Genomic DNA, 27696 nt, shown 5'->3' with positions numbered 1-27696 from the left:
GTCTCCCTGTACCGCTTGAAGCTTCAAATAAACTTTTCTACTTCTCTACCCCATTGTGGTTATTGGGCAACGCACACCGGGCAACAAATCCAGCTGTTGCTTGCCTCGGGCACTCTGTGCCAGCAACACGGTCTGTATGGTAACACTCCATTGTTTCATGTTCTCTGTGTATATAAAATCTCCCCACTATATTTTCCACTGCATGCTGATGAAGGGAGCTGTAGCTCACAAAAGCTTATGCTCTAATAAATTTGTTAGCCTCTAAGGTGCAACAAGTACTCCTTTTCTTTTTAGTTTTCACAGTGTGCTTTGGTCCTAAGTATCTTGAGCAGTTTATTATCATCTGCAAACTTTGCCACTTCACTGTTTACCCCTTTCTCCAGATCATTTATGAATAAGTTGAATAGGATTGGTCCTAGTACTGACCTTTTGGGGAACACCACTAGTTCTCTATGCTCCATAGGTGACACAGGCAATTAACTGGGGCCTAGCTGTTTTTGTCAGCGTGCATTCAAAGTAACAAGCTTTCTTCTGTTTGGTAATTTCTCATCCCTTTTTAGAGACTATTATCAGACTAATGACTGGCACATTAGAAACACAATTCACAAGTTATTTTTTCTTCTTCTTTCAAATTTTGAAGTTGAAATCACAGGTATTGAATGTCATCCTTTTTGTGTACATTCAATCTAGTTTCTGAGCATATATCCATGCAGTTCACCATGTCATGAAACTCCTCCTGGCCTTCATCTGACATGCCTCCATTTTCTTCACAATAAACCTCTCCCAAAAGGCCTTACTGATTCTAAATAAATAATTTATTAGACTTGTCAAATAACAGTGCTCCCACCACTAGGCACTGGTTACAGACTTTAAGGGCAATCCATGTAAGTGAAGTAATCAATATTTAGGCATGTATACAACCAATTTATTTTGTAGTCACTCATAGCCAGCTCTTCATTAATGTTCCAGTTTAGCTGTAGGGTTTGTAAAATGACATCTAAGTACATTGTAGCCTTTATTAAAGTGATGTGAGGTGGGAAAAATGGTCAACTTGAAGATTCAAAATTCTGGTGCAAATGCATTTTAATGCAGCCCTTACATGCAAATTGCATGCACCGATTTTCTTATGTCCCTATACATTTTGCATGTAATGGATGCATTGAAATATACTTGCATGCAATTTTGAAACTCTGTATAAAAGGTGATTTATTATTGATAACATTTTATACATTCCACCTGTTTTTCCACAGACCCACTCTTAACATAATTCAAATTAAACAGCTCCCACCAGGGAGGGATAGAACCAGGGACCATCAACACCAGAGGACAGGATTGAGCTAACAAAGTATGGCCAATAGTGGTGCAATGTTTTGTTCCTATCTCTCAAACAAGTCACTAGGAACCTGGCTACCCCAGAGATTTTTTTTTTTTGTTTATCCTAAGTTGATTGCCAGTTTACTCTAGGTAGCTAACTCTTCAATAAATGCTAGTCTGGATCCTACCCAGTCATTTGACCCAAGCAGAGGTGAAAGTAAGCCAGTAAGCCCTGGTATGGCATACTGGCAAGAGCTGGTGCACAGTACTGGAGCAGCCCGGTTTCCCCAGGGGGCAATTTTAAATCCCAGCAGTGGCTGGAGCCCTAGGCCCTTTAAATTGCCTCCAGAGCCCCGCTGCTGGAGCTCTGGGGTAGCAGCTGCGAAGCTCCGGCAGCTATTTAAAGGGCCCGGGGCTCCCCTGCTTCTACCACCCCGGTCCTTTAAATAGTTGCTGGAGCCCCACCACCGCTACTCCAGGGCTCCGGACTTTGACTGGCTCTTTGACTTTTCCTCTTCCTCTTCCTCTGAGCCATCTTTATTGATTTTGCTTTTGAGGCTCCACTCACCAGGTCACAAGTAGACAAGAACTTGCATTTGATATATGTTTAATGATATTAAATAAAGCCTAGAGCTTTATTTCAAACTGCCAACGTACTGTACAGTTGACTTTAAACCATAGTTTGTGCTTTCCCCTTTAATGCTAATTTGACAATTTCCAACTTTGCCACGTTAGATTTAACTAGAAAACTGAATAGAGTTAGACCTCCTGAAACTAATACATTTTGATTCATTCACTGCTTTAAGGACTCAAAGAGGTCACTGAAGGATTGAAGAAGTGATAGGGGTTCCAGGGCACTTGCTCCTACACACACTTCCTACTGTACAGCTAGCCTACTGAGAGGCATCACCAAACAACTGTAAAAGTAACTTGACACATCAGTTGAAATTGTCTGTTTGAAGCCCAAATCTCGTTTTCCCGGCATCTGTAACTAAACTGGTCTAGCATTTTGACTGCATCGAAAATCAACATGCATAGAACAGTAGGAAAAGGATGTATTTGTGGGGAGTGGCTATTAAAAAGGGCTGTTAGGATCATCCAATTTTCCACAAGAGGAATACTATAGTGTTATGTCGTACTTGTTATGCTGAATAATAAGTCAAACTCAAAGACCTGCCAATCTTCTTTTCCTTAGAGAACAACATTTCCTAAAGATCTACCCTCTAATAATGATACTACTTGGAGAAATGAGGTTATGATTCAGCTCCCTGACAACTACAGCAATCTAACCTAAAGCCATAATAAATGCTTTTGAATAATAATGGTAATAGGATGATGATGATACAGTCAAACCTGCTTAATGTCAGCATCAGCTTTCCACACTATTTGACATTATCTATGATATTCTAATAAATGACCTGCATTTCCTCAATGTGGAGTCACTTTCCCCCACTTCAATGCTAAATGTGAACAGCACTCTATCTACCATTGTTACATTTTTCCCCTACATAACTGTGGCACATACAAACCACGCAACTAGACTGAGAACATAACATTATATAACGTGGTTAAGTGAAAAATGGGCTTGCACAACATGACATTGCACACAGTAATTGACATGAAGTGCTGTTTGCAGCAGGAAATTGGTAATTTTCAATTGCCATTAGGTAGAACTAATTATTGTTAGGATATAGATATTCAGGCCTGTCTGTAAAGGCCTATACTCTAAGAATTTAGGTGTATTCTTATCACTTGGCTAGTTATAGAGGTATAAAAGAATCAAAATCACTGTTTGCCAGTGTAAGGGTCTTTTCTTACTGTGACAATCTGAGGCCCTGTTCTTAGGCTAAGGCCTTTGGCTAAGCAGCAGAGGCAGCCATAAGCTGGGAAGCGACCGGTCACCTCCTCACATTCCAAACCAGTCACACTGAAATAAGGTGCTATTGGGCTGTTAGGCACTGTCAGGACAGGATTGTGTTCCTATCTCCTCCAGAGAAAGGGAAGTGCCTAGAAGATGTAAAAGGAAACTTAGTTGGATAGCATCCTGTCTGGTAAGAACTCACTTATCAATAGCTGGATGTGAAATCCTCATTTCTGTGTTTGTTTTATCACTGTAGTCCCCGTTTCCCTATTGTTTGTCTGTATAATCTCTGTCTGGTTCTGTGATTGTTTCTGTCTGCTGTATAATTAATTTAGCTGGGTGTAAATTAATTAAGGTGGTGGGATATAATTGGTTAAATCATGTTACAATATATTAGGATTGGTTAGTTAAATTTCAGTAAAATGATTGGTTAAGGTATAGCTAAGCAGAACTCAAGTTTGACTATATAGTCTGCAGTCAATCAGGAAGTGGGTGGATGCGGGAAATGGGAACAGGGAATGGGGGTGGGGAAATTGGAATCATGTTTGGCTAAGGGCAGGAATGGGAACAGGGACACAGGTGTAAGGCTCTGTGGTGTCAGAGCTGGGAAGGGGGACACTAAGGAAGGAAACTGGAATTATGCTTGCTGGAAGTTCACCCCAATAAACATCGAATTGTTTGCACCTTTGGACTTTGGGTATTGTTGCTCTCTGGTCATGCAAGAAGGACCAGGGAAGTAAGTGGGTGAAGGCATAAACCCCCTAACAATTGGTGGTCAAAGTGAAATGTTGGGTGAAAGGATTTTTTTATTTTTGGGTTCTGTACTAAATTTAAATAGGTGTGTGTCAAAGCTGTCATTGAAGCAGAGATGCTTACTTGTCATTTCCCATAGACATGCTTTCAGGGGAGTCCACAGCCTGATTGAGCCTTTCTTCAGTATTAGTTCGTTCAAAAGATCAGTGACAAACTCGCATTATTTACAGATGAGATCAGTGAGCACAAGCACAGCCCTGCCTGTGTTTTCAGTTTCTATGTGATGTACATTTTGGAGCTTGCCCAGCCTTTCTCCACATCTTCAATCAGGTTTCTCCATCTAGAAAAATCCCAACAGCTTAGGGTTTGCCTGCAGCACGCTCCTGTGTCCCAACCTCAGGCTCTGGTGATTCTCTTTGCTTGGGGTGAGTCTAGAGCCTCTGATGAACCCCCTACCTTCTTGTTACCAAAAGGCAACTGGAGAAGAAGGCAGCAACAAGGAATTTCAAGGACTCCAGCAAGGAGATGGGATCAAAAGTAAAACTATTTCTATTAGTGGCAGTAGCTGAGAAGCCGTGTGTGTACATACATGGAGGCTCCAGGTGAAGGAGGTCTTGTGTGAATGCATAGACGGCATTGACTTAAGTCCTCAACAGGACAAAGTCCATTTTTCATATAGAATTAGTGATTTTCCAAAAGTGTGTGATGATCTGGCTAGTAGTTTTTATGCACTACTGAACTCTACAGGAAATAATGTGTCATATATGCATGAGATCTTATTGTCCACTGGAGGATGTCTTCCAGAGGACTTCAAATTGAAGTAGATGACAAAATTCCATATTTTAATAGAAAAAGATCAGTCCTGCAAGCCCTAAAACCCCAACCATCAGCTTCTTCCTTTGCTCAACTGGAAAAATCTCATAATTTGGAAGCAAAAGGTCCTGAGTTCTGTTTTCTCAAATGATCATGAAATTAGAAAAGCTCTGTCACCCATTGCTTTTGCTTTTATCTTTCAACTGTGCATTTCTAAGAAACTTTAAATCCATTTTCTTTCCCAGTATTTTGAGAGACTTGATGAGAGATCTGTTTTGTCAGTGGTGCATGGAAAAGTATTAAGTGGGTATGTGGTGTTGGTGCTTGAAAAGTTAAGATGCTGATTCTATATAGATTTTTATATAACGGGGATATTAATCCTGCCAATTCTTTCATTGATAGGAAGTCATAAATTCAATCATTTGGTTACAGATTGTCTTCTTGGAAACTGAAAAATAATTATTTTTATCTATATGTAATTTTGTAAAATATGTAGCTTCATTTTTATACATTCATTTTTGTAGATGCCAATTGTAATCAAAATTACAAAGGATGTGATTCTGTCCAGTCTGCCAGATTTTTGCTGCATCTTCTTTCTCTCATTCTCTCCTTCTAAGCAGATTTCACACCTGTTACCAGACTGTTATGCTTGTCAGAAACAATAAAAGGAAATGGTTTTTAATTACTGGGAACAGACCTCAAAGCAGGACCATGGGGGAATCCTAGTCATCATCCAGTTGGTCTTTTAAAATCTATTTGCTGCCACAGTCTGTGAACAAGAGGTTCTTCTGTATGCAATGTTTACAACATTGCATTTTTTATGTTGGTATCGTTTTTTGGATCATAAAAATCAGAAGTATATTTTAAATGTAAAATTTACTACCAAAGTGACAGAAGCCACAAATATTGTTTTGGAGTCCTTCAAATGTTGAAAGAGAAATACAACATACGCAAAGTCAATTGCCTTTTGCAGTTTCTTTCTGTCCAAAATATTTCATCTGGCCTGAAAAATGAGTGGCTTGCCTCAAAAACGTGTATCGATTGATTGAATTCCTTTAGCAAAATGTTTTATCAAAGCTGTGTCCAATGAAATAAAAACCAACTTAAACGAAATATTCCCAATGTTCCTTATACATTATTTAGAACTCAAACATAAATGTGTGTGGCAGGAGGCCTGAATGACTAACTCTTTAATACATTTTCAGAAGCTGAATGTGAGCACTTTCCATTGCATAGACCCATTTCCATTCCAAGGAGCATGGGTAAAGTTTCTAACCTTGTACATTACAAGGAATAACAGAATAGCAGTGGAAGTGAGTGTAGACCCAGCTAGGAGATTAGCATAGATTGCCTGCCAAAGAGAGTAAAATAAATCCAGGTTTGAATTTTGATTGCTCCTATTCATGCCACACTAAATACTTAATTTAGAATTGGCTTTCACTCTTTCTCCCTCCTCATTTGTGTTCCCTGAAAAATTAAAATAACAATTTGAATGTAAATTTAAAATAACAAGTCCTGCTAAAGGAGTTCTCTAGAGGCAATTTTGTGGGCTGAATAGCTTTCTTTGCCTCACCTGTCCAATATAACTTAACTTTCTTTGAATATTACAAAATGGGCATCTTAGCCACAGATCCAAGCTGTTCAAGTGACACTTAAGGTAAAGGCACAAATCATCTAAAGACAAGAAGTTGTATCCAATTCCTTCATAAAAATGAATATACTATTACATTAGTTCTTGAAACGTGACAGTTCATTTTATTTTTGGTATGTTGTCTCAAAGATAGAAAACTACTAGAATGCATAGGGAGGATAGAAGCTGAATTTAAAAGAAAAATAATAGAAAACACAAGCATCTGAACAAACTGGGAACTGAGGTCCTTGAGGAAAAGTGGTTTATGATCCACACCATTGTCACTTGTATAATGTGTCTAGGAATTGGAGGACTGGAATTGGGCCTCTTGGCTTCAGTTACTAGTTCCTCCACTGGTTTGGGCTATGGCATTGAGAGATTAGCTAACCTATCTTTGGCTATGTTTATCAATATGTACAACTGGTATAATCACATCTAATGTCACCGATACTGTATTTTAAACTTGATCAAATTCTATGAAGGTCCAGCTGTGAGAGCAAAGTGAGCCAGCAAAATTGCCATGTCTTTCTCAAAACAAATGAACACTTTTTTTGTGCTGAAGTAGGATTTAACAATATTCTGTAATCCAATGCCACTTTTCCTGCCACGTTATGCACTAGTTTCAGGCTTGGCACTATACATTTTGTTTTATCTAATTGGGTCTAAAATGAGAGCATAACATGTCTAGGAATAGGAGGAAAAAAAGTAAGAGAATCTGAGATATGATAAACTTCTTAAGGGGGGCTGTTGGAAAAATTCCCAACGAGAGAATACTAAAATGGCGGAAAAGATTTTCTTCACTTAAAGTTTCTGTTCAGGAATATGTCAGAATCTGATGGCAGAGCATAGGAAGAACTCTGACATGACTGAATTAAGTGGCATTTCTGTGGCAATAAAATGAGAGCTATGGTTACGGTAGCATGATTTAAACACCTGCAGAATTCCAAGTAATCTGGCTTTCATAATATTCAGAGCCATAAAACCAGAGCCATAAAACCAATCATTACACGCAGGCACTGTTCCCTCTAAGGTGTGTGTGTGTGTGTGTGTGTGTGTGTGTGTGTGCGCGTGCGTACACAGATCCTAAACCCTGCGTGCACGGCAAAACAAAGCATGCACAAAAATTTGCATAGAATTTTTTTGCGCACACGGCCTGTCAAAAATTAGAGGGGACATTACACACAAGCATATTTAACCTATTCAAATACCAGTGAGAACCAAAAGTGCACCTCAGACATTGCTGCATATGCCACATCTCTGCTTTCTCAGCTCCCACACAAGAGATCTTCTTTACTGTAAAATCATGGGACAACTCCATCCAGCAAATAATGACTAATGCTGATGGAAGAGTTTACTCAGTAGTGGATGTTGAGTCCCATACAAAGAATTGCAAAAAGAAAGGGATTTTCAGTACACACAAATCTTATTAGCCCTGTAAAACCCGTGAGCGACACTGCATATTCTTAGAGACTAACAAATTTATTAGAGCATAAGCTTTCGTGAGCTACAGCTCACTTCATCGGATGCATTTGGTGGAAAAAACAGAGGAGAGACTTATATACCCATACACAGAGAACATGAAACAATAGGTTTATCATACACACTGTAAGGAGAGTGATCACTTAAGATAAGCCATCACCAGCAGCGGGGGGGGGGGGGGGGAAAACCTTTCATGGTGACAAGCAAGGTAGGCTAATTCCAGCAGTTAACAAGAATATCAGAGGAACAGTGGGGGGGGGAGGGAGAAATACCATGGGGAAATAGTTTTACTTTGTGTAATGACTCATCCATTCCCAGTCTCTATTCAAGCCTAAGTTAATTGTATCCAGTTTGCAAATTAATTCCAATTCAGCAGTCTCTCGTTGGAGTCTGTTTTTGAAGCTTTTTTGTTGAAGTATAGCCACTCTTAGGTCTGTGATCGAGTGTCCAGAGAGAAGGAAGGAGATTCCACCACCTCACTAGGTAACGCATTCCAGTGTTTCACCACCCTCCTAGGGAAAAACTTTTTCACTAATATCCAACCTAAACCTCCCCCACTGCAACTTGAGACCATTACTCCTCGTTCTGTCACCTGCTACCACTGAAAACAGTCTAGATCCATCCTCTTTGGAACCCCCTTTCAGGTAGTTGAAAGCAGCTATCAAATCCCCCCTCATTCTTCTCTTCTTCAGACTAAACAATCCCAGTTCCCTCAGCCTCTCCTCATAAATCATGTGTTCCAGTGCCCTAATTATTTTTGTTTCCCTCCGCTAGATTCTTTCCAATTTTTCCACATCCTTCTTGTAGTGTGGGGCCCGAAACTGGACACAGTACTCCGGATGAGGCCTCACCAATGTCGAATAGAGGGGAACGATCATATCCCTCGATCTGCTGGCAGTGCCCCTACTTATACATCCCAAAATGCCATTGGCCTTCTTGGCAACAATGGCACACTGTTGACTCATATCCAGCTTCTCATCCACTGTAACCCCTAGGTCCTTTTCTGCAGAACTGCTGCTGAGCCATTCGGTCCCTAGTCTGTAGCGGTGCATGGGATTCTTCCATCCTAAATGCAGGACGCTGAATTTGTCCTTGTTGAACCTCATCAGATTTCTTTTGGCCCAATCCTCTAATTTGTCTAGGTCCCTCTGTATCCTATCCCTATCCTCCAGTGTATCTACCTCTCCTCCCAGTTTAGTGTCATCTGCAAACTTGCTGAGGGTGCAATCCACACCATCCTCCAGATCATTTATGAAGATCTTGAACAAAACCGGCCCCAGGACCAACCCTTGGGGCACTCCACTTGATACCGGCTGCCAACTAGACATGGAGCCATTGATCACTACCCGTTGAGCCCGACAATCTAGCCAACTTTCTATCCACCTTACAGTCCATTCATCCAGCCCATACTTCTTTAACTTGCTGGCAAGAATACTGTGGGAGACTGTGTCAAAAGCTTTGCTAAAATCAAGGAACAACATGTCCACTGCTTTCACCTCATCCACAGAGCCAGTTATCTCGTCATGGAAGGCAGTTAGATTAGTCAGGCATGACTTGCCCTTGGTGAATCCATGCCGACTGTTCCTGATCACTTTCCTTTCCTCTAAGTGCTTCGGAATTGATTCCTTGAGGACCTGCTCCATGATTTTTCCAGGGACTGAGGTGAGGCTGACTGGCCTGTAGTTTCCAGGATCCTCCTTCTTCCATTTTTTAAAGATGGGCACTACATTAGCCTTTTTCCAGTCATCCAGGACTTTCCACAATCACCATGAGTTTTCAAAGATAATGGCCAATGGCTCTGCAATCACATCCGCCAACTCCTTTAGCATCCTCGGATGCAGTGCATCCGGCCCCATGGACTTGTGCTCGTCCAGCTTTTCTAAATAGTCCCGAACTACTTCTTTCTCCACAGAGGGCTGATCACCTCCTCCCCATGCTTCTGATTCTGATTCTGATTCTGATCTCAAACCCCAAGGGCGCAGGTAACATCTAGATTGAGGATCCACAATGACACATATCTGAAGACTAGCAAAAAGGGTTGTGCACTTTATTAAAAATATAAGCAAAACCTACAGATGCACCAGCTGCATCTACCTTTGAAAAAAAAAATTGGTGGTCCCTTAAGTATTCAGATTAGATTTTGGAACCTCAAAGCAGATTTCGGTTCTATGTGTAAAGAGAGGCATTCGAAGTTGAGCTGGTCAAGATTACTGGAAAAAATTACAAGTGGAGCTCTTTTTGTCACGGACATACAACCACATATTTAGAGCAGTCTGAGTCTGAGAAGAGTACTGAGAAGCTTTTGTCAAGGAGAAGGTTCTTTGGAACCTACAATTTTCTCTCACAGTTTCAGCGAAGAACAATTATTCTTTTAGTTTTAATCAACTCTTTAATCAACTCAACCTTTGTTACATATTTGTTAATGTACTTTGAGCACCAACAGGATTACCATGTACAGTAAACTAGCAGGCCTTCCCTAATATAAAGAGTTGACAATTTGCATGTAAATTAGTCAAAATAAATCCAGCTATTCTTTAACAGCTGCATTTTTCAACATTTCCTAGATCTTTGATGTTAATGAGGGCATATTTTTAGATTGTCTCCCAGATTTTAAACTTTAAAGCCCACATCATTTCACTTTTGAATGTCATGAGTATGGTGTTTTATATATATATATATATATATATATATATATATATATATATATATATATAATATAAAATTTTGTGACAAAGCTCTGTCCTTGCCACTGGGGGTCCCGCATTTCCTGGAGGATTTTGCTAGCCTCAGAGGCTCACTGTGACTCTCCACGTAACCCTTCTCTCGAGAGAGACAAGGGTCACAGTCTACTGAGCCATTTTCATCATAAGCCAGCAAGGGAGGTGAGGAGAAGTTATCCTTCCTTGCACAGTCTCTGTCTCCCAGTCTCAGTGATTAAACAGGGGGCAAAGGTGTGGGGGTGGGGGGAGCCCAGGCCCACCCTTTACTCCAGGCTCCAGCCCAGGGATCCTAATAGTACCAGCTATGGTAGCTGACCTTTTAGAAACCTGACATGTCCAATTCCATGGGCTACTTCCCTCACAGCCGCCCTCACTTCCTCAAGCTCCACTTCACCCTTACCTCAGGGCCTCCTTCCTTGTTCCTGATATGGTGTGTACTACTCAGCGTCTCCAACCACGCAACTTCTTCCCACAGCTCCTGACATGCACATCCACCTGACTGGCTGGGAGGCTTTTAACTAGTTTCAGCCAGCCCCTGATTGGCTTCAGGTGTCCCAATCAACCTAGCCTTCTCCCTGCCTTCTGGAAAGATTTTAATTGGCCCCAGGTGTCTTAATTGACCTGGAGCAGTTGCCATTTCACTTATCCTGGTACCAGGGATTTGTTTAGCCTGGAGCTAATCTCTCTCTCTCTCTCACTACTCTCCCATAGCCTTCTAGCGTGGAGGGAGGTGGGAAGCTGCTACTCCTGCTGCTGCTAGGCCCTAAGCTCTCCCTGCTGCTCCAGCTGCTCCCCTGGCTGGGCCAGACACCTGCCCCCCTGTTCCCTGCTACCTGGTTGCTAGACCCCCCCAACTCTCGGGTGCTGCTACTGCTGCAACTGCAGCCCCAGGGGCCTGCTAGCCCACTTCCCAGAGAGGAGAAGTGAGGGACCCCAGCCACTGCTGTTGTGGACACCACCACCACAACCACCACCTGAGAGGGGTCCTTTCTGCCTGCCTGGACCACCATCTGGAGTTCCTGGAGCTGCTGCTGCAGAGGCCGCTGCCTGGAGCTGCTGAAGCCCGAGGAGGAGAAGAAGAGGATCATCTACCAGTGGGGGAGCACCTAGAGACTCTGCAGACCACCGTGGAGGGGGCCCTAATACTGAGTAATTTTCAAACTGTGCTCTCATGGTGGGGGTCCTGACTGTGTTTGTAGGGACACAGGGGGTGTGGCGTGGAGCTGCCCCCCGATCCATTTGTGTGCCCCCCAACCCCCACCACTACTACCACCACCGCTGGCCCCTCCACCACCCCCACTGGCTGTGTACCATGTGCCTCAGCTCCTGCCTTTGGACTCAGCTGCTTGCTTGGCTTGCCATGCCCTATTTCCATCCTTTTGGCCAGAAGCAGCAGCCAGCTTAAAAAGACTTGTGCAAGCGCACGTGGGTGCACGTACCCCCCCCCCGGACTGACTACCCCCCAGCTTGCCCTTTACTACCTGCCCCATTTGCCACTTGTAGCTTTGCCCCCCCTTTTGTCCCAGACCCCCGTACTAGCTTCAGTTTGTTTGCCTGCCCCACCCATTTCCTTCTGCAGCCTTTGTTTGTTTGCCCCGCCCCAGAATCTGAAGCTAGCCCCTTGGTTTCCCTGTTCTACCTCCAGACCACTTAGTCCCTCGCTCCGTGTGCCCATGCCCCCTCCCATGCGCTTGTGCAATTCCCCATTTTAGTTGCAACCCTCTTCACTGCACCCCCAATGTTGTTGTATCCCCCCTCCCCTAGTGCACCAAGAGGAGCCGGAATTCCACCTTGTATAGGTGACTGACCCCTAACCCCTGATTGCCCCCTGTCCAGCCCACCCCTTTTGGCGCCCTCCTCCCCTGCCTGCAGCCTAGCGGGGAGGAGTGGTCGACCTGCTTCCCCTCTCCCCTCCTCCTTCTGGTGTCCCCCATTCCCTCCTTGCTCATGATGGCGGGGGATGAGACGGGTGGGACCCTCCAGCAGCCCGAGCTCCCCCTCCCCCACCTACCCCTCCGTCACCCCCACAAGCTTCTACCTCTGCTGCCGAACCATCTGCCACCGCCCCCGCTGAGGCACCAGCAGCGACGGGCATTGGGGTGACCTCCACTGCTGCCACATCTCTCCCCCCTCAGATTCGGGGGGAGCCCCCCCAGCCAGCGGGAAGGGCCAGGGGAAGAAGAAGGGGAAGGGCCCTGCTAAGAAAACCAGGCCCTCCATGGCAGGGGCTGCCCCCAATGCCCCGGTCCCACCGCCAGCTGGGGCGTCCCTCCCTGCTGTTCCCTCCACCAGCTCTGTGGGTGTCCCTTCCCCAGACCCCAGGGCGTACGCCCAGGTGGCGGCAGCCCCCCTGCCTGCCGCTACGTCATCTCTCCTGCCCACCGTCTCCACTACCATCTATAGCGGCCGGGGCCCCTTTCCCACCATGACCAGGAAGTACGGCGTCCGTTGCCTCCTGGTGCCCGCCTCGCCCCACGTGGAGACCTATGTGCAGGCGTTGGCGAGGGTGGTGGGGCCCACGGCCATTGTGGCGGCCTCCAAAATGTATGACAAGGTCGTCTTCCTCTTCACATCGGAGGCCACCGCCCAGGAGGCGGTGGAGAAGGGCCTGGCAGTAGGGGGCGTCTTTGTCCCCTTAGAGCCGCTAGAGGACCTGGGCGTCTGCCTGGTCCTGACCTCCGTCCCTCCCTTTCTCCCCAATGCCGCCCTGTTACCCGCCCTTTCTACCTTGGGGAAGCCCATCTCTGTCATCAGCCCTCTCCCGTTGGGCTGCAAAGACCCCGCCCTCCATCACATCCTCTCGTTCCACCGGCAAGTGCAGCTTCAACTGCCGCCGGCGGCGCGTGACGGAGAGGCACTCGAGGGGTCCTTCCTAGTCCCCTACCAGGGGACCCATTACAGGGTGCATTATTCCACGGGGGAGGCCCGGTGCTACCTCTGCCGGGCGATGGGGCACATCCGGAGGGACTGCCCCCTGGCCCGGGAAGGAGGGGAATCCAGGACCCCCGAGCCCCGGCAGGGCACCGGCCCCGTCATCGCCGATGCCCCTGGCTGCCCGGCGCCTGAAACCGCCCCTCCTCCTTCCCAGTCCACCATTGCTCCCGCTCAGGCCCAAGGGGCACCTCCCCAACTATGCCCAGACGAGTGGGAGAACCCCTCCCCCGCTGTTTGCAATCTGGCGAGGCCTGTGGAGGAGGGTGCGGCAGGGACACTGCCGGGCATGGGAGAGGGCCCGCCCCAAGGGGAATCTTCCCTCCCTTGTGCTGCCCCGCCATTACCCCCTCGAGTCCCTGAGCCATCACCTCTGCCCCCTGACACAACCCCTGCTAGCCAGCCCCCGGATGATGCCATGGAAGGCTGGGCCCTAGTCCAGGGGAAGCGGGGCAAGCGGAAGGCTCGAGCTCCGCTCCTCCCATCTGACGCGGAGGCCCCCCGGAAGACCAGAAAGGGGGGCACCGATGCCGAGCCTTCCGCACTACCCTCGGGTGTGTTCCATCCACCAGAGCCGGCTGGGGAAGACGTGGCAGCACTGCAAGGCGGTATCTCCCCTCCACGGGAGTCCCTCCCCTCCAAGACCCCCAAGGCACCATCTGAAACCCCAGTGAGCCCCGAAGCAACCGTCGCATCAGGTGCCGGCGGGGAGAATCCCGGGGTAGTGGAAAACAATTTCCCGTCTATATATGAGGAGATCGACGCCCTGGGTCTGACCCCGGTCACCCAGGGGGAGGACGATCCTATGCCAGTGGGCATCGATCTGGGCGACCTCACTCCAGCCCCCCTTTCCCCAAGTTCCCTCCCCCTAACCGTTGCTTCCGCTCCCACCTCCGAGGAGCCCCTGGACTCCTCCATCAACCCGGCTGCAGAGGGCACCCCGCTGAGAGCCGCCGAGCCTGTTGAGGCGACGGCCAGTGCCACACGGCTGGAACCTGAGCCACCAGGGGCACCCCTCGCTGGTGAGGAGCATTCGACCTCCTTCCCGGGAGAGGGTCCTACAGAAGAGAGTCCACCTCCTGATGCCGTGGCTGCCAAATCCACCAGAGAACCTGCGCCCGGCATCACCGTGAGCCCTCTCCCCGCCCAGACTCTCACCTCTGCCCCTGCCCTTATCCCATCCACCTCCCGAGATGTTATTGCCACCCCTGGGACTGTCTCCCTCCCCTTTCCAACAGATGACTCCCAGGGAGCGGCCTTTGTGTTTACCTGTCCCGACCCACCAGGGGCTGCTATCCTCCCTCCGCCACCCCCTATCGCCCCAGCATTCAGGTCAACCCATCAGGAGCCCCGTCAGGGGTCCGCACCCTGTCTGCCCATTTTGGTGGGCTATGGGGCTGTACCTGGGGCCCCGTCCGGGAGTAACCAGACCGTAACCCCAGCCCCCCATGCGCTGCGAGAGGAGTTGCGGGAGTTTCTAGAAGACGTCCGTGGCTCCCGCAACCAAGTCCATCTTGCCCTCCAGCGATGGGGGAGACTTTAATCAAATCCTCCGGGCTGCAAGGGCCCTCATGGGGGAGGGTAAAAGGACCGGGAGGCAGGGCGCCGCGGCCTACCAGTGGGTCCACCTCTTCCGTGACTCCTTACTCACCTACGGGGTGGGTCACGGACTGCTGCGCGGCCCTCCGGGAACCGCGAGCATTCCGGCTGGCGAGGATCCCCCCCAGCCCTTCTCATGGCACCCTTTACCATCGCAATATTGAACACCCACGGCTGTAGGATGGGTCTCCGCAGGTCCCAGGTGCTCTCCTTCCTTCGGGAGGGGAGGTACTCTGTGGTTTTCCTGAAGGAGACCCATACGGATCCGATCGCCGAAGACAGCTGGCGGCTGGATTGGGGGGACAGGGTCTACTTTAGCCACCTCACAGTTCGTACGGCTGGAGTGGTGACCCTCTTCTCCCCCTACCTACGACCCGAGGTGCTGGGGATCGCCGAGGCTGTGCTGGGCTGCCTGCTGTACCTCCGGGTCCGCATGGAGGGGTTCGTAGTCAACCTCGTCAACATCTATGCCCCAGCAGCGAGCCTGGAGCAGCTGCAATTCTACCAGCAGGCGTCCGCCTTCCTCAGCACCTTGAATCCTCAGGAGTGCCTGGTCCTGGGAGGGGACTTTAACATCACCCTTGAGGAGCGGGACCGCTCGGGGACCGAGCAGAGCCCGGCCGCCGTCGCCGTCCTCCAGGAGATAGTCGAACACCACTCCCTGGTGGACGTCTGGCGCGACCACTACCCGGATGACACTTCCACGTTCACCTTTGTCCGGGTGGAGGCCCATCGGTCGCGCCACTCCTGGTTGGACCGCATTTATTTATCACGCTTTCATCTTTCACGAGCCCATTCCTCCAGCGTCCGGCCGGCCCCATTTTCTGACCATCATAGAGACACCATAACAGCCTCCCTCTGTGCGGAGAGGCATTTTAACAACAGCTTGCTGGAGATGCGGGCTTCATGGCGTCCTTCCGGGAGTTCTGGCTGGCCTGGTGAGGGCAGCGGCGTGCCTTTCCCTCAGCGCGGCGGTGGTGGGACCTAGGGAAGGTGCACGCACGGCTCTTCTGCCATGACTGCACCCGGGGCGCCAGCCGACGGAGGGATGCGGCAATAGAGCAGTTGGAACGGGAGGTCTTAGAGCTGGAGAGGCATCTGGCCGCCAGCCCTGAGGATCCACCCCTCTGCGGAGTGTGCCGGGAGAAGCGGGAGGAGCTCCGGACCCTCGAGGTCCATCGGGCCCGGGGTGCCTTTGTTCAATCCCGCATCCGTCTCCTTTGGGAGATGGATTGCGGCTCCCGCTTCTTCTACGCCCTGGAGAAAAAGAGGGGGGCTAAGAAACATATCATCTGCCTACTGGCAGAAGATGGCTCCCCCCTCACAGATCCGGTGGAGATGTGCGGGAGGGCGAGAACCTTCTACGCAAGCCTTTTCTCCCCAGATCCGACCAATCCTAACGCTTGCAGAGTGCTTTGGGAGGAGCTCCCGATGGTCAGCACGGGTGACCGAGACCGGCTAGAGCTGCCTCTCACTCTGGCCGAGTTCTCGGAAGCCCTCCATCTCATGCCCACCAAGAAATCTCCAGGCATGGACGGGCTGACCGTGGAGTTCTACCACGTGTTCTGGGACGTCCTGGGCCCAGACCTAGTCACCGTCTGGGCTGAGTCTTTGCAGAGCGGGGTCCTCCCTCTTTTGCGCAGGCGAGCCGTGCTGGCCTTATTGCCGAAGATGGGGACCTCCGCAATTTACGAAATTGGTGTCCCGTCTCGCTCCTCAGCACGGACTACAAAGTCGTGGCAAAAGCCATCTCACTGTGGCTAGGGTCCGTGCTGGTGGACGTGGTCCACCCAGACCAGACCTACACCGTCCCGGGCCACAGCATCTTCGACAACTTATATCTGGTCCGGGACCTATTGGAACTCAGGTGTAGGGATGGTCTGTTGTTCGCCCTCCTGTCCTTAGATCAGGAGAAGGCGTTCAACAGGGTGAATCACGGGTATCTCCTGAGCACTCTGCAAGTGTTTGGCTTCGGACCCAGGTTTGTGAATTTTCTCCGTGTGCTGTACGCCTCCGCAGAGTGTTTGGTCAGGCTCAACTGGACCCTGACCGAACCGGTGAGCTTCGGGCGAGGAGTACGGCAGGGGTGGCCCTCTCGGGCCAGCTGTATGCTCTGGCGCTCGAGCCCTTCCTCTGTCTCCTCCGAAGGAGGTTGACAGGGTTGGTGCTGCGGGAGCCGGAGCTGCGGCTGGTCCTGTCGGAGTACGCTGATGACGTGCTCCTCGTGGTCCAGGACCCGGGCGACTTGGCGCGGGTGGAGGCTTGCCAGGCCATCTATTCGGTCCATGTCTTCCGCCTCCAGACCCTGCAGAGGCTCCTTTATGGTACAGGTAGTCCAGCGTGGAGCATACTGGCGCACGCCTTCCTGCGCCGCTTCCGAGGGCTCCGATACGACCGGCAGCTCCTTTATCTCCATCCGAGAGGTCTTCCGCGAGACTGCTCCGGGCTGCCGGTCTTCTACCAGGATCTTCTCCGGACCTGGAAACCCTTTTCAACGACCAGGTCCGTGGTGGCCACCGAGGGGGCAGATCTCCTCGCGGAGCCCTTGCTACACAACCCCAGCTCCGTGTGCAGGTGGCGGAGTCCTGCTCAGTGCTCCAGAGGTTGATCCTGGCAGAGGTCACAAGAGTCAGAGAACTCCTGGACTATGACCGGGGAGACTGGCTGGATCCCCTGAAGCTCGCTCAGCGCATGGGGCTCTCCAGACCTTGTACACCCCGGCGCATACTTCAGGAGGTGAAGGCCGCTTTGCCGCCCGCTGCTCGGGTTCATCTCAACCAGGTCCTGCACGAGGGCACGCCCCGCCCACCCGTTACCCCAGGCCCGCCAGACCTTTTAATTGGACCCCTGTCCCGTGGACCCAACCGACCCCTTCACCCTTTCACTAGAAGCCAGCTGCACGAGATGCAGCCAGTCTGCTTTCAAACCGCGCCAAGGAAACATCTCTACATGCTCGTGCTCCACACCCTTCACGCCCGCACCCTCGTGTCCCGCCCCGATACAAAATGGCGGGACCTCCTGCCACCTTTGGAGGGTGGGGAGCTCCGGTGGGCCAGCCTATATTCCACCTTAGTCCCAAGGCCTGCCGGGGATGTCAGTTGGCGGCTCCTTCACGGAGCCATGAGCACCGGCGTGTACTTGGCGCGGTTCACTTCAATCCCAGACACTTGCCCCTTTTGCGGTATCAGGGATACCCTGGCACATGTATACCTGGAGTGTGCCAGGCTGCAGCCCCTATTCTGGCTCCTCAACAATATTTTATTACGTTTTTGGTTGCACTTCTCCCCTCACCTTTTCATTTATGCACTCCCTATCCATGGCCCCACAAAGTCATGGGATCTCCTGGTCAACCTCCTCCTGGCCCTAGCTAAAATGGCCATCTACAAAACCAGAGTGAGGAGGTTGGCCGATGGAGTCTCCTGTGACTGTGGGGCCTATTTCCAATCCTCGGTCCGTTCACGTATCTGGGCAGAGTTCCTCTGGGCGGCGTCCTCTGACTCCCTTGACGCCTTTGAGGAGCAGTGGGCGCTGTCTGGCGTTCTCTGCTCGGTGTCCCCATCCGGTTCCCTTCGTTTGACCCTTTGACCGCACTCCTGTCCCTGTTATTTTATTAGTTGTCCCCCGGAATTTTTTGGTATCTAGGCCCTGTGGATCCCCCTTTTAGGCTGGGGGGATCCTTTAGCTGTGGACGGGCTTCGCCCGCCCACTTCCCGGATCCCAATAAGACCACTCTTCCATAGCCATCTGGAATATATATATATATATATATATATATATATATATATATATATATATATATATATATAATTTATATTTATTTATATTGTGTGTGTGTGTCTTTCCTTAGAAAGACTTTTGGGATTAATCCTATTCCTACGGAAATCAGTATTTTCTACTGCAACTGAAGAGGAGCATGAATGTGCTCTATGGATTGGGGTGGGTTATTGGGTTGGAAAGAGGGAAAATCAAATTGAAAGCTTCCCCCCCCCCCTTTTTCTTGGTAATTGAACAATATATATAACAAATACAGCCGTAAGTATAACACATTTTTGTTTTTATGAAATATGTATAAACATCTAATGTAGTTCAAAAAGTCATTAACAGGAGTTCATGTATTCATGAATGCTTCCCATCTATTATTCATTATTCTCATTATCTTCATCACAGCAGCTATAAAAATCATTCTGTAGCTTTAGAAGGATTCTTTCTGGTTGACTATATATATAAAATGAATACATGAACTCCTGTTAATGACTTTTTGAACTACATTAGATGTTTATACATATTTCATAAAAACAAAAATGTGTTGTAACTTATAGTTACATACTTACAGCTGTATTTGTTATATATATTGTTCAATTACCAAGAAAAAGGGGGGGGAAGTTTTCAGTTTGATTTTCCCTCTTTTCAACCCAATAACCACCCCAATCCATAGAGCACATTCATGCTCGTCTTCAGTTGCAGTAGAAAAAACTGATTTCTGTAGGAACAGGATTAATCCCAAACGTCTTTGTAAGGAAAGACTCACTCACACACGTTTACCTCATGAAAGAGCTCTTTACTCACACCCATAGCTTCTGTGGAATTAGTACTGGAATCTGTATGAATAAGTAGGTGTTACAAGAGAGACACGGTGGGTGAGGAAATCTCTTTTATTGGATCAGCTTCTGTTGGTGAGAGAAAAGGTTGGGCTGTGCACTGGATTTCTGCAGCAATTTTTTTAAACTACAGTCCTCACAAAAAAGTGAGCCTCCTGCCAAAATTTCAGATTTTTAGTAGTGAGGGGCACTATCCTTTGAAGTGCTGAGCACCTTTCCCACTTATTTAGATTATTGTAAGTTAAGGACACTCAGCACCTTCTTAGGGCCCAATACGGTGGCTTTGAATTTGTATCTTTATCTCTTACTTGATCATTGCTCACAGAAGTAGTCTCAAAGTCAGTAAATCTCTTCACTTCAATAAGGATTTGGTCCTTGGCTCTCATTGTACATAAAAGGGTGAGATCTGATATGTTCTTTCTCCATTCTGACTATTCTTTTTCTCAGTCTAGTTGCTTCATCAGAAGTTCTTGGCCAATATTTATTTTTTGTATGTCAATGAAGTAAAAGAGAGAAACATAAAGATACCTAAATGAAACCAGTTATTTCTGTTAACAACTGGGGAAATACTAAAGAAAACACCATGATTACATACAAGCAAGTAGTACTTTTTGGTATCAAATTTTGATTCTTGACTATTAGAAATAGGATGGGGTGAATCTGAGAATTAGAAGACTTGCAATGCTCTGAGAATAGGTTTGCACATCCCTAAATTTCTAATCTTTGAAAAAGTCTTCTTATATTCTACATTAATGTTTCTCTCATTCTTCAAAATTGAGTCATTTTTTAAAATGAAGTCATTGGCTTTCTTCTTTATCAGTTGCATACTCCCAAGGTTACAGCTTTTCTCTGACCTTGGCTTGGTAAACGCTGCCACCACCCAAATGCAAAAAAACCCCTTGGACCCAGGAAGGAGCACTTGGGAATTCCTCCCTGTGGGATACCTTCAAGCCCTTTCAACCCACTCCCCACAGGGAAGAGCTGAGAAAGAAAACAAAGAAAATTAGCTGTTGCTACTAGCTAATCAAACTACATGCATAAATCTCTTAGGACGCCAAAAATCTAATCCTGTTCATAAAAAAGGTAAAATGGATTAAAAACAAAAAGAAAGGAAATACATTTGGAACTTATGCTTTTTGCTAGATCTTAAAAGAAACAATTACAAATATTAAGCATCAGGATAGCTCTCTTGAGGTTCAGCTTAAAGGTTACAAGCAAAACAAAAGCATCTGGGGTTAGCACAGAGGAATCCACAAGCCAAAATAAAGAAACAAACCTAAACACATCTATTTAAACATGCCCTGTCCAATGATTTGACCTATGTACAAAAAATGAACTTTTATACCTGGTTCAAGCCTTACACAGCATTCCTGCTTATAACATTTGCTGCTCCATGTCTCCTTCTCTGGAGAACAGACAAAGGGAAAGTTTCTTTCCCAATTTTAAAAAGTTCTAGTCTTCCCATTGGCTCTTTTGGTCAGCTGCCCACTTTTTTTTTTAAACCTGGGGGACTTTTTAACCCTTTACAGATAAAGCAAGTGGAGAACAGCTAACAAGAGGGACTTTACAGTTAACTGACTGGCTGGGTGTCCATCAAGGGGAGCTACCATCCGCTTTGTTTATCACACCCTCCTACACATCTACATAAGGATTGGCCCTCGAAGGATATGTAAAACTGGGGGGGGGGGCCACAGGGTCAGTCATGCATAGGAGAACTCATACAGGTTGATGAATAAAATTCTTGCAGTATTTCACACTGCTTTGTTCCACAGATCACGGATAGAGGACAGTATTGCACTACATAGCACAGGTTCCATGGAATTTCAGGGAAACCCCACAAATGGGACATGAGCAGGATCAAAGAAACTGAATGAGCATGCCACAGAAGTCCTAGTTAAGATCCACAGGTTCTAGAATTGCTCCATTCATGGAGCTGGAGGAGAACATTAGGCCCTATGCATTTATTTTCTCTTCTTCCATTTCCCACTTATTTTTATTTGGTTTATTCTATCTTCCTAAATATAGAGTTGTCTTTTGTATCTTGAGACAAATGACCACTTTTTACTAATCCAACCTTTATCCTCACCCATGCTGAGTCTAGGATCAGGCCTAGATTTTATTGGCTTTTTAATTTTTTTTTTTAATTGAGAGGCCCTTGTTAGCAAAGAAGCATGATAAGAGGCTCATGCATGCGCTGGCGGACAGAGTGCACTTTTCCATCTACTCTAACACACATTAGCAGTTTTCTGCTTTTAGAGTCATGATTTTAAGTGACTTATTTAATGTATTCATTAAATGTCAGTATTAATAATAATTAATCATGTTTGCAAGTTTCCTATTGTTTTTATTTATATTCAAAACCTGCATTCATTTTATAAGGCCTGCAGGGTTCACATAGAATTCTGCTCAGGTGGAAAGCCTCAGCAATAGTCTTACCTCCTGCATTTAACAAAAACAAATGAGCCCTGGGTGTTGAAATAAATCCTATTGTGAATGTGCGAATTGACTTGCATTGTTTCCTTGAATCCTATTACTGGCTCTATGTGTAAAAGTTATATAATCAGACAAACCAGTAAGTTTCAAAAGAGTAAAAAAAATATCTGCGTGATCCCCAAAATGCTTCAGTAGCATAGTTGTTACAGGAGTTGCACCCCAACATCAGTGAATGGAGGTTCATACTCCAAACACTTGCTAAGCAGACCCTAACAGATTAAAAGTGAGGGAGCACAGTCCAGCCTTCGGATTATTTTCTTTTGTTTATTTCAGGTTAAGGTAAATACAACAAGGAAAGGGGAAAATGAGCCAGTTAAAGATCTTGGACACAATGGATAAAAAGCAGTTTGGGAGCTGAAGTCTGAAAGACAATTTACCCACCAAGGAGAAATCAGCAGAGGATCTAAAAGCTCTGCTCAATGAGTATTTTGAGCAGCAGGAGGAAGAAGCAAAGGGAAGTGACTATGCATTGGGAAACCAGCCACACCTTAATCCCTCACAGGAGACAGTCACTCAGATAGCGCTGGAACAAATTGCAGCTCTGCAGGCCCAAGAAGAAATACAGGCACCAGGTTCAGGTGGCAGAGCAGAGACTTAGAGAGAGTGTAGCTCTTGAGGAGGCAGAGGAGTGGGCCTACCAGCAATGAATGGTGTGGACCCACACAGCCAAGGCTAATGAGGAGGTAGAGAAGTGCCCCGACCTGTGATGAATGGCAGTGATTAAAGCAAAAGAGAGCACACAAGGTATAAATGAAAGCACAGGAAATGTAGCTGAGGGTACTGGAGCAGCAGAAAAATATTCCCCAACCCCTGAGTAATCCACCCAGAACTCACCCAGCTGGGATACTCCCACCTTTTAAAGATTCAGATGGTACAGAAGATTATTTAATTGCTTTTGAAAGAATATGCAGGCCAATGGTGAAGTTTTCCAAGTCTCTATTGGCATGGCCCTGGGGAAGCTAAGAACTATGATAAATATAAGGAAGCTGTGTGGCTAAGGTTTTGAATTACACCAGAATCATACTATATAAAGTTTAGAAATCTAAAGAAGCATAACAACATCAGTCATAAGGCGTTTATGCCCAAAATGTGTGATTCTATAAAACACTTGGTAAACGATAAAGGGGCAGAAGGGGACTATGGGAAATGTCTTGACTTCTTTGCCCAAGAAAACTTTTTTAATGCTTGCTTTGATGAAATCAGAGCTGCCATATGGGAGAAATCTCCTGAAATAGTACAGGTGGCTATTCGGGCTGCTGATTTGCGTCTGGAAGCCAGGGAGGATATTGAATAAAAGCCCCAAAGAGAAGACAAAGACCAGGTATGAAGGGGGCAGGGAGCAGATTTAGTTCACAGAAGGAAGGAGGGAGGATGGAAGGCCAAATATACACCAAACAGGTACCCTCCAAGCAATCTGTTACCAACCTCTGGCCCAGTATGAGACCTCAAGAAAATGCTGTGTGTGTGACTCTAGTGAACACAAAGAAGCATTGCCCCAAACTCAAGCCCCATCCTGTGCAATTGTATCTAATGTGAGCTGGGAATCACAGCCCTAGCTCCTAGTGCAGACATACCCTTAGAGGGTATTCGAGACGAGGCCCTCTTCTTGGAAGACGACCTGGAAAGGGATTTCTTTCCCTTTGTGTGTGTGGGTATTTTCTACCCTCCTTGTGTCCCTGATGGGAGGAATCCGTAAGTCTACCTGTCCGCTCTGGATCGAGGTCACAGTGCTCCGGGGCACACTGCTCCATGCCTCTGCCTGACATACAGAAGGGTCTACTGAGCCAGGATTGGACTGTGGCCTCATTGCTCAATCCATAAAGAATCTTCACAGTCTGCATTCACATGCCTGACAGGTTCAGCTTGGAAAGAATCAGCAACTGGAGCACTTTGAGGCAGCATGAACTTCCCTGAGGCAGTAGAGGTACTTGTGGTGGTCATCTGTGATCAGAAAGGCCCAGGGACAGAAAACAGTTCTTGAAACCTGGGATCTTGGGCATAATAGTTACCAAACTGGAGTGAGTGGGGGTGGGGAGTAACCATTAGGGGAAGACCCCAGCCTCTGAAGACCAACCCAAACTAGCTACAGCTATAAAACCTATCAAAACCATCAAAAATGTCATCTATCTAATATTTACAGGTTGATGGAGATAAAACCAGCAGATGGGGCAGGCACTGAGGAGACTCTGTCCCAGGCCACAAGCAGTAGGAAAGAACTGGAGAGACAGTGAGTCCACAATGCCCCTTATGCTCTCAGTTCAGAGCACGAGGAAGAGAATGGCACAGATGGAGACCAACAGATATTACGAGAAAAAAAAATCCAGTTTCAAGCAAATGGGTGTGTATATGCATCCCCAGTGGAATACACACAGGGACCATCACTTGAAGAAGAACTGAAAAACTTTCTTATTGAATTTTCTCCCTATATATATTGTATATGCATACTAGTTTGTTATGTACATCAGCATTGAAGCATTGGTTTAAAAAGAAAACAGAGAGAGAGTCCTTAGAAGCAGACATAAGGAAATATGTCTGTCAAATACTGATGACACCAACCTTGACAGTCTCTCAAAAAAACCCACCAAAAACAAACAAGCAAACAAAACAAGTTATTTCTTCAATCCAACTTATTCTTACCATTTTTAGCATTTAAAAATTCATTAATTCTTTCTCCTAGTCTGAGTGTTTTCATTAACATGTTCACAATTAAATATGAAACTTTCTAATGAGCATGCCACCTCCTAAACAATAAGCAAAGAATTGTATTTGCATAACTGATACAACAAAGTATGCAGCTGTTTCTGGCCTTTGAAGAAATTTTTTTTAAAGGATCTTACTTGCTTCACTGGAAGTTAATGGTAAAACTCCCTGTGATTTCATTGGGAGTAGACTTATGATAATGGTCAGTAATTTTGAAAATCTTATACTGAATATCTGAATTAAGTAATGAGATTGGGAGATAGTAGGCACTGACTTCTCTTGATTTGTTTTATTTCATTCAAAAAAATAATGGTAGAACATTACGTGCTCCTGCATTCTCCTGGCTCCAGAATTCTATTTAATATTCTACAGAGAAGGACCAATAATGCTTTACAAAAATGTTCTTTAAAGTGAAAAAATTCACATCTGGACCTAGACATGTTCAGCCTTTTAGACTCATTCTGTTTCCTATTCTCACTGATCTGGCTGGGGCATTTTTACTTTCATTTTTTCCTGATCACCCTTGTGCCTACATTGATAGTGTAAGGAACAGATGTTTTTTACAGAATTTAGGAGAAGAATTTGGATCTTTGGCAAGTATAAATTCTTGGCCTTTGTATTTGAACTGGAAAAATCTCTTTAAGCCTTCTTAACTGATAGACTAATATTTTGTCAGCTTTATTCCCTTTCTTATAAAAGGAGCAGTTAGCCAAGTTTCAGTTCCCTGATAGTTTTCATTAAATCCAAAAGTAGTCCCTTCACCTCCAGCCTTTTACATGAATTTTAATCTATGAATTTGTCAAATTCTGAATTTTCTATAGTTTCCTTATTTGGCTGCTGACATAAATTATTTTACTTCACAATACCACTTTGGATGCTTCCCATAATATTGAGTGAGCAGGAACACTGCTAGCATTATTTGCCACCAACTCCAACATACAATTTTTCAAATTAGAAGTTGCCCATATCTTGTAATATACTATTTAGGGTCCAATGTTGATTAGCTTCTGAGCCTTTGGAATATCAACCATACCAAAAATCAGCTCACAATTAGATATTAATACCAAACTTTGATAGCCAACATAGATTTATATTCTTGAAAAAGACCATATTTTATTATAAGAAGCAATGACTCTGAAAAGCTCTAAAATAATTGTGTGATACATTTAACATCCACCAATTGTACCTCCATAAAAGTTTGTGGCAGGATAACAACACCTGTTTTGTTTAGTTATCTTGAAACCCCATTATCCTTCAATGTTTTATCTTATTCGGAGTCAGTCACCTGGTTAAGATGTCTTATTACATAGGTAGCCCTCTTAATATCGTTAGTCAGGATCATGATCTTGTTTGAGTAAGAGTGTTCTCATTTAAAGCATGGAGATTTGTTATACTAATCATAAAGCATACCCTGGAAGAATATATCATCTGGCTTCTCTAATTAGTCTCACCACATCACAAAATGGAGCCCTTTAATTAAAATATCAACACTTACTCCCATTTTTAAGGGGTGCACAAACTTTCCCCCAGCCTCAATTAGTTATCTTCCTTGGGAAATGGTGTCTTTTGCAGCTATATCAAATCAGGCCTGAGATGCCTTTCTTACAAGCTGGAAAGGAAATCCTAGCAAAAGGGAAGTTTTAGACAGAAGCTCTAGAGTGAAGCAGAGAAAGGGATGCACTCTTTAGGGACAATACTGGTTTTTCTCATTCTAATGAAATTTCTTATGCAACATTAGCAAAATGTGACCAATTCTTTAATCAGGTCAGTGATGAGAAGGACTTAATTTTTTCAGGTAGTTAAGTACTTGCTGCTTCTTGTATGGATTATTCAGTCCATTTACTTTCCATAATACCTTATGAAATCCATCCATCATTAATTTAATAGAATCAGATCTTTCTGAATCAAACTGAGAAATGAGGTGCTGAGTTGAAGCTGATAACAAAGTTTTATATAAAAAAATTGAAACTAAAATTAGAATGCAGATATGATAAACCATGCTGACATAATAGAGTGGATCCATTAAAATATCAGCATTTATCAGCTATTCTCACCCATCCTTGCTATTCTAAATAGAGGGTCGATCTGTGGTAATATCAGATGCTCAATTGGTGATAACTGTTGGCAGGTGTTGGCTCTCTTATGGCAATCATTGCTGACATTTACTGTTACAAGTGCTGATGACTATGCAAGATGCAAGACAGTTGAAAAATCAGGCCCATTTTCTGTAGTTTAGGAAATACTTACAATATCACAATAATTACTTTTAAATGGTAATTGTCATCTTTTTAATGGTGACCACTGAAATGTTTTACAAGATGATCCAATGTAGAAACAGTCTTCCTGCTTTGATGACTATGTACTCCCCAAATAAATGACATTTTATAGTCTTGGAACTTTCTTAAATGAGTCTTTCATTGCTGGACTGGTCCCTGAATTCCCCAGGTATTGTGTGTACATAATTCTTGTTCTTACCTATATGTCCAGTGGAATCAGCGCCTACAGCTATTGACTTCAGTGCCATGACTTGATCTTACGCTTGTCTGCCATATACGAATCATCAATAATGTTTGAGGAGCTGCGTTCTAAAATGTGCTGGGGGAAGTAGAGGGGCTGGAGCAGTGGCAGCCCCATGCGGGGTGGGGGAGGAGGAGGAAGGGCTTGGGGGGCAGCTCCATGGAGGCAGCTCTGAATGGGGGGAATATGGTCAGTGCTCATCCTACCACAGCTCCTGCGTCCAGCCTCACCAGGGGGCAGGGCCTCAGGGGGAAGAGGAGGAGCAGGGCAGAGGGGCCGGGGGGAGGG

This window comes from Dermochelys coriacea, chromosome 2, assembly GCF_009764565.3.
Source record: "Dermochelys coriacea isolate rDerCor1 chromosome 2, rDerCor1.pri.v4, whole genome shotgun sequence".
NCBI classification, from domain to species: domain Eukaryota; kingdom Metazoa; phylum Chordata; order Testudines; family Dermochelyidae; genus Dermochelys; species Dermochelys coriacea.
Note: the sequence above shows the minus strand (reverse complement) of the source record.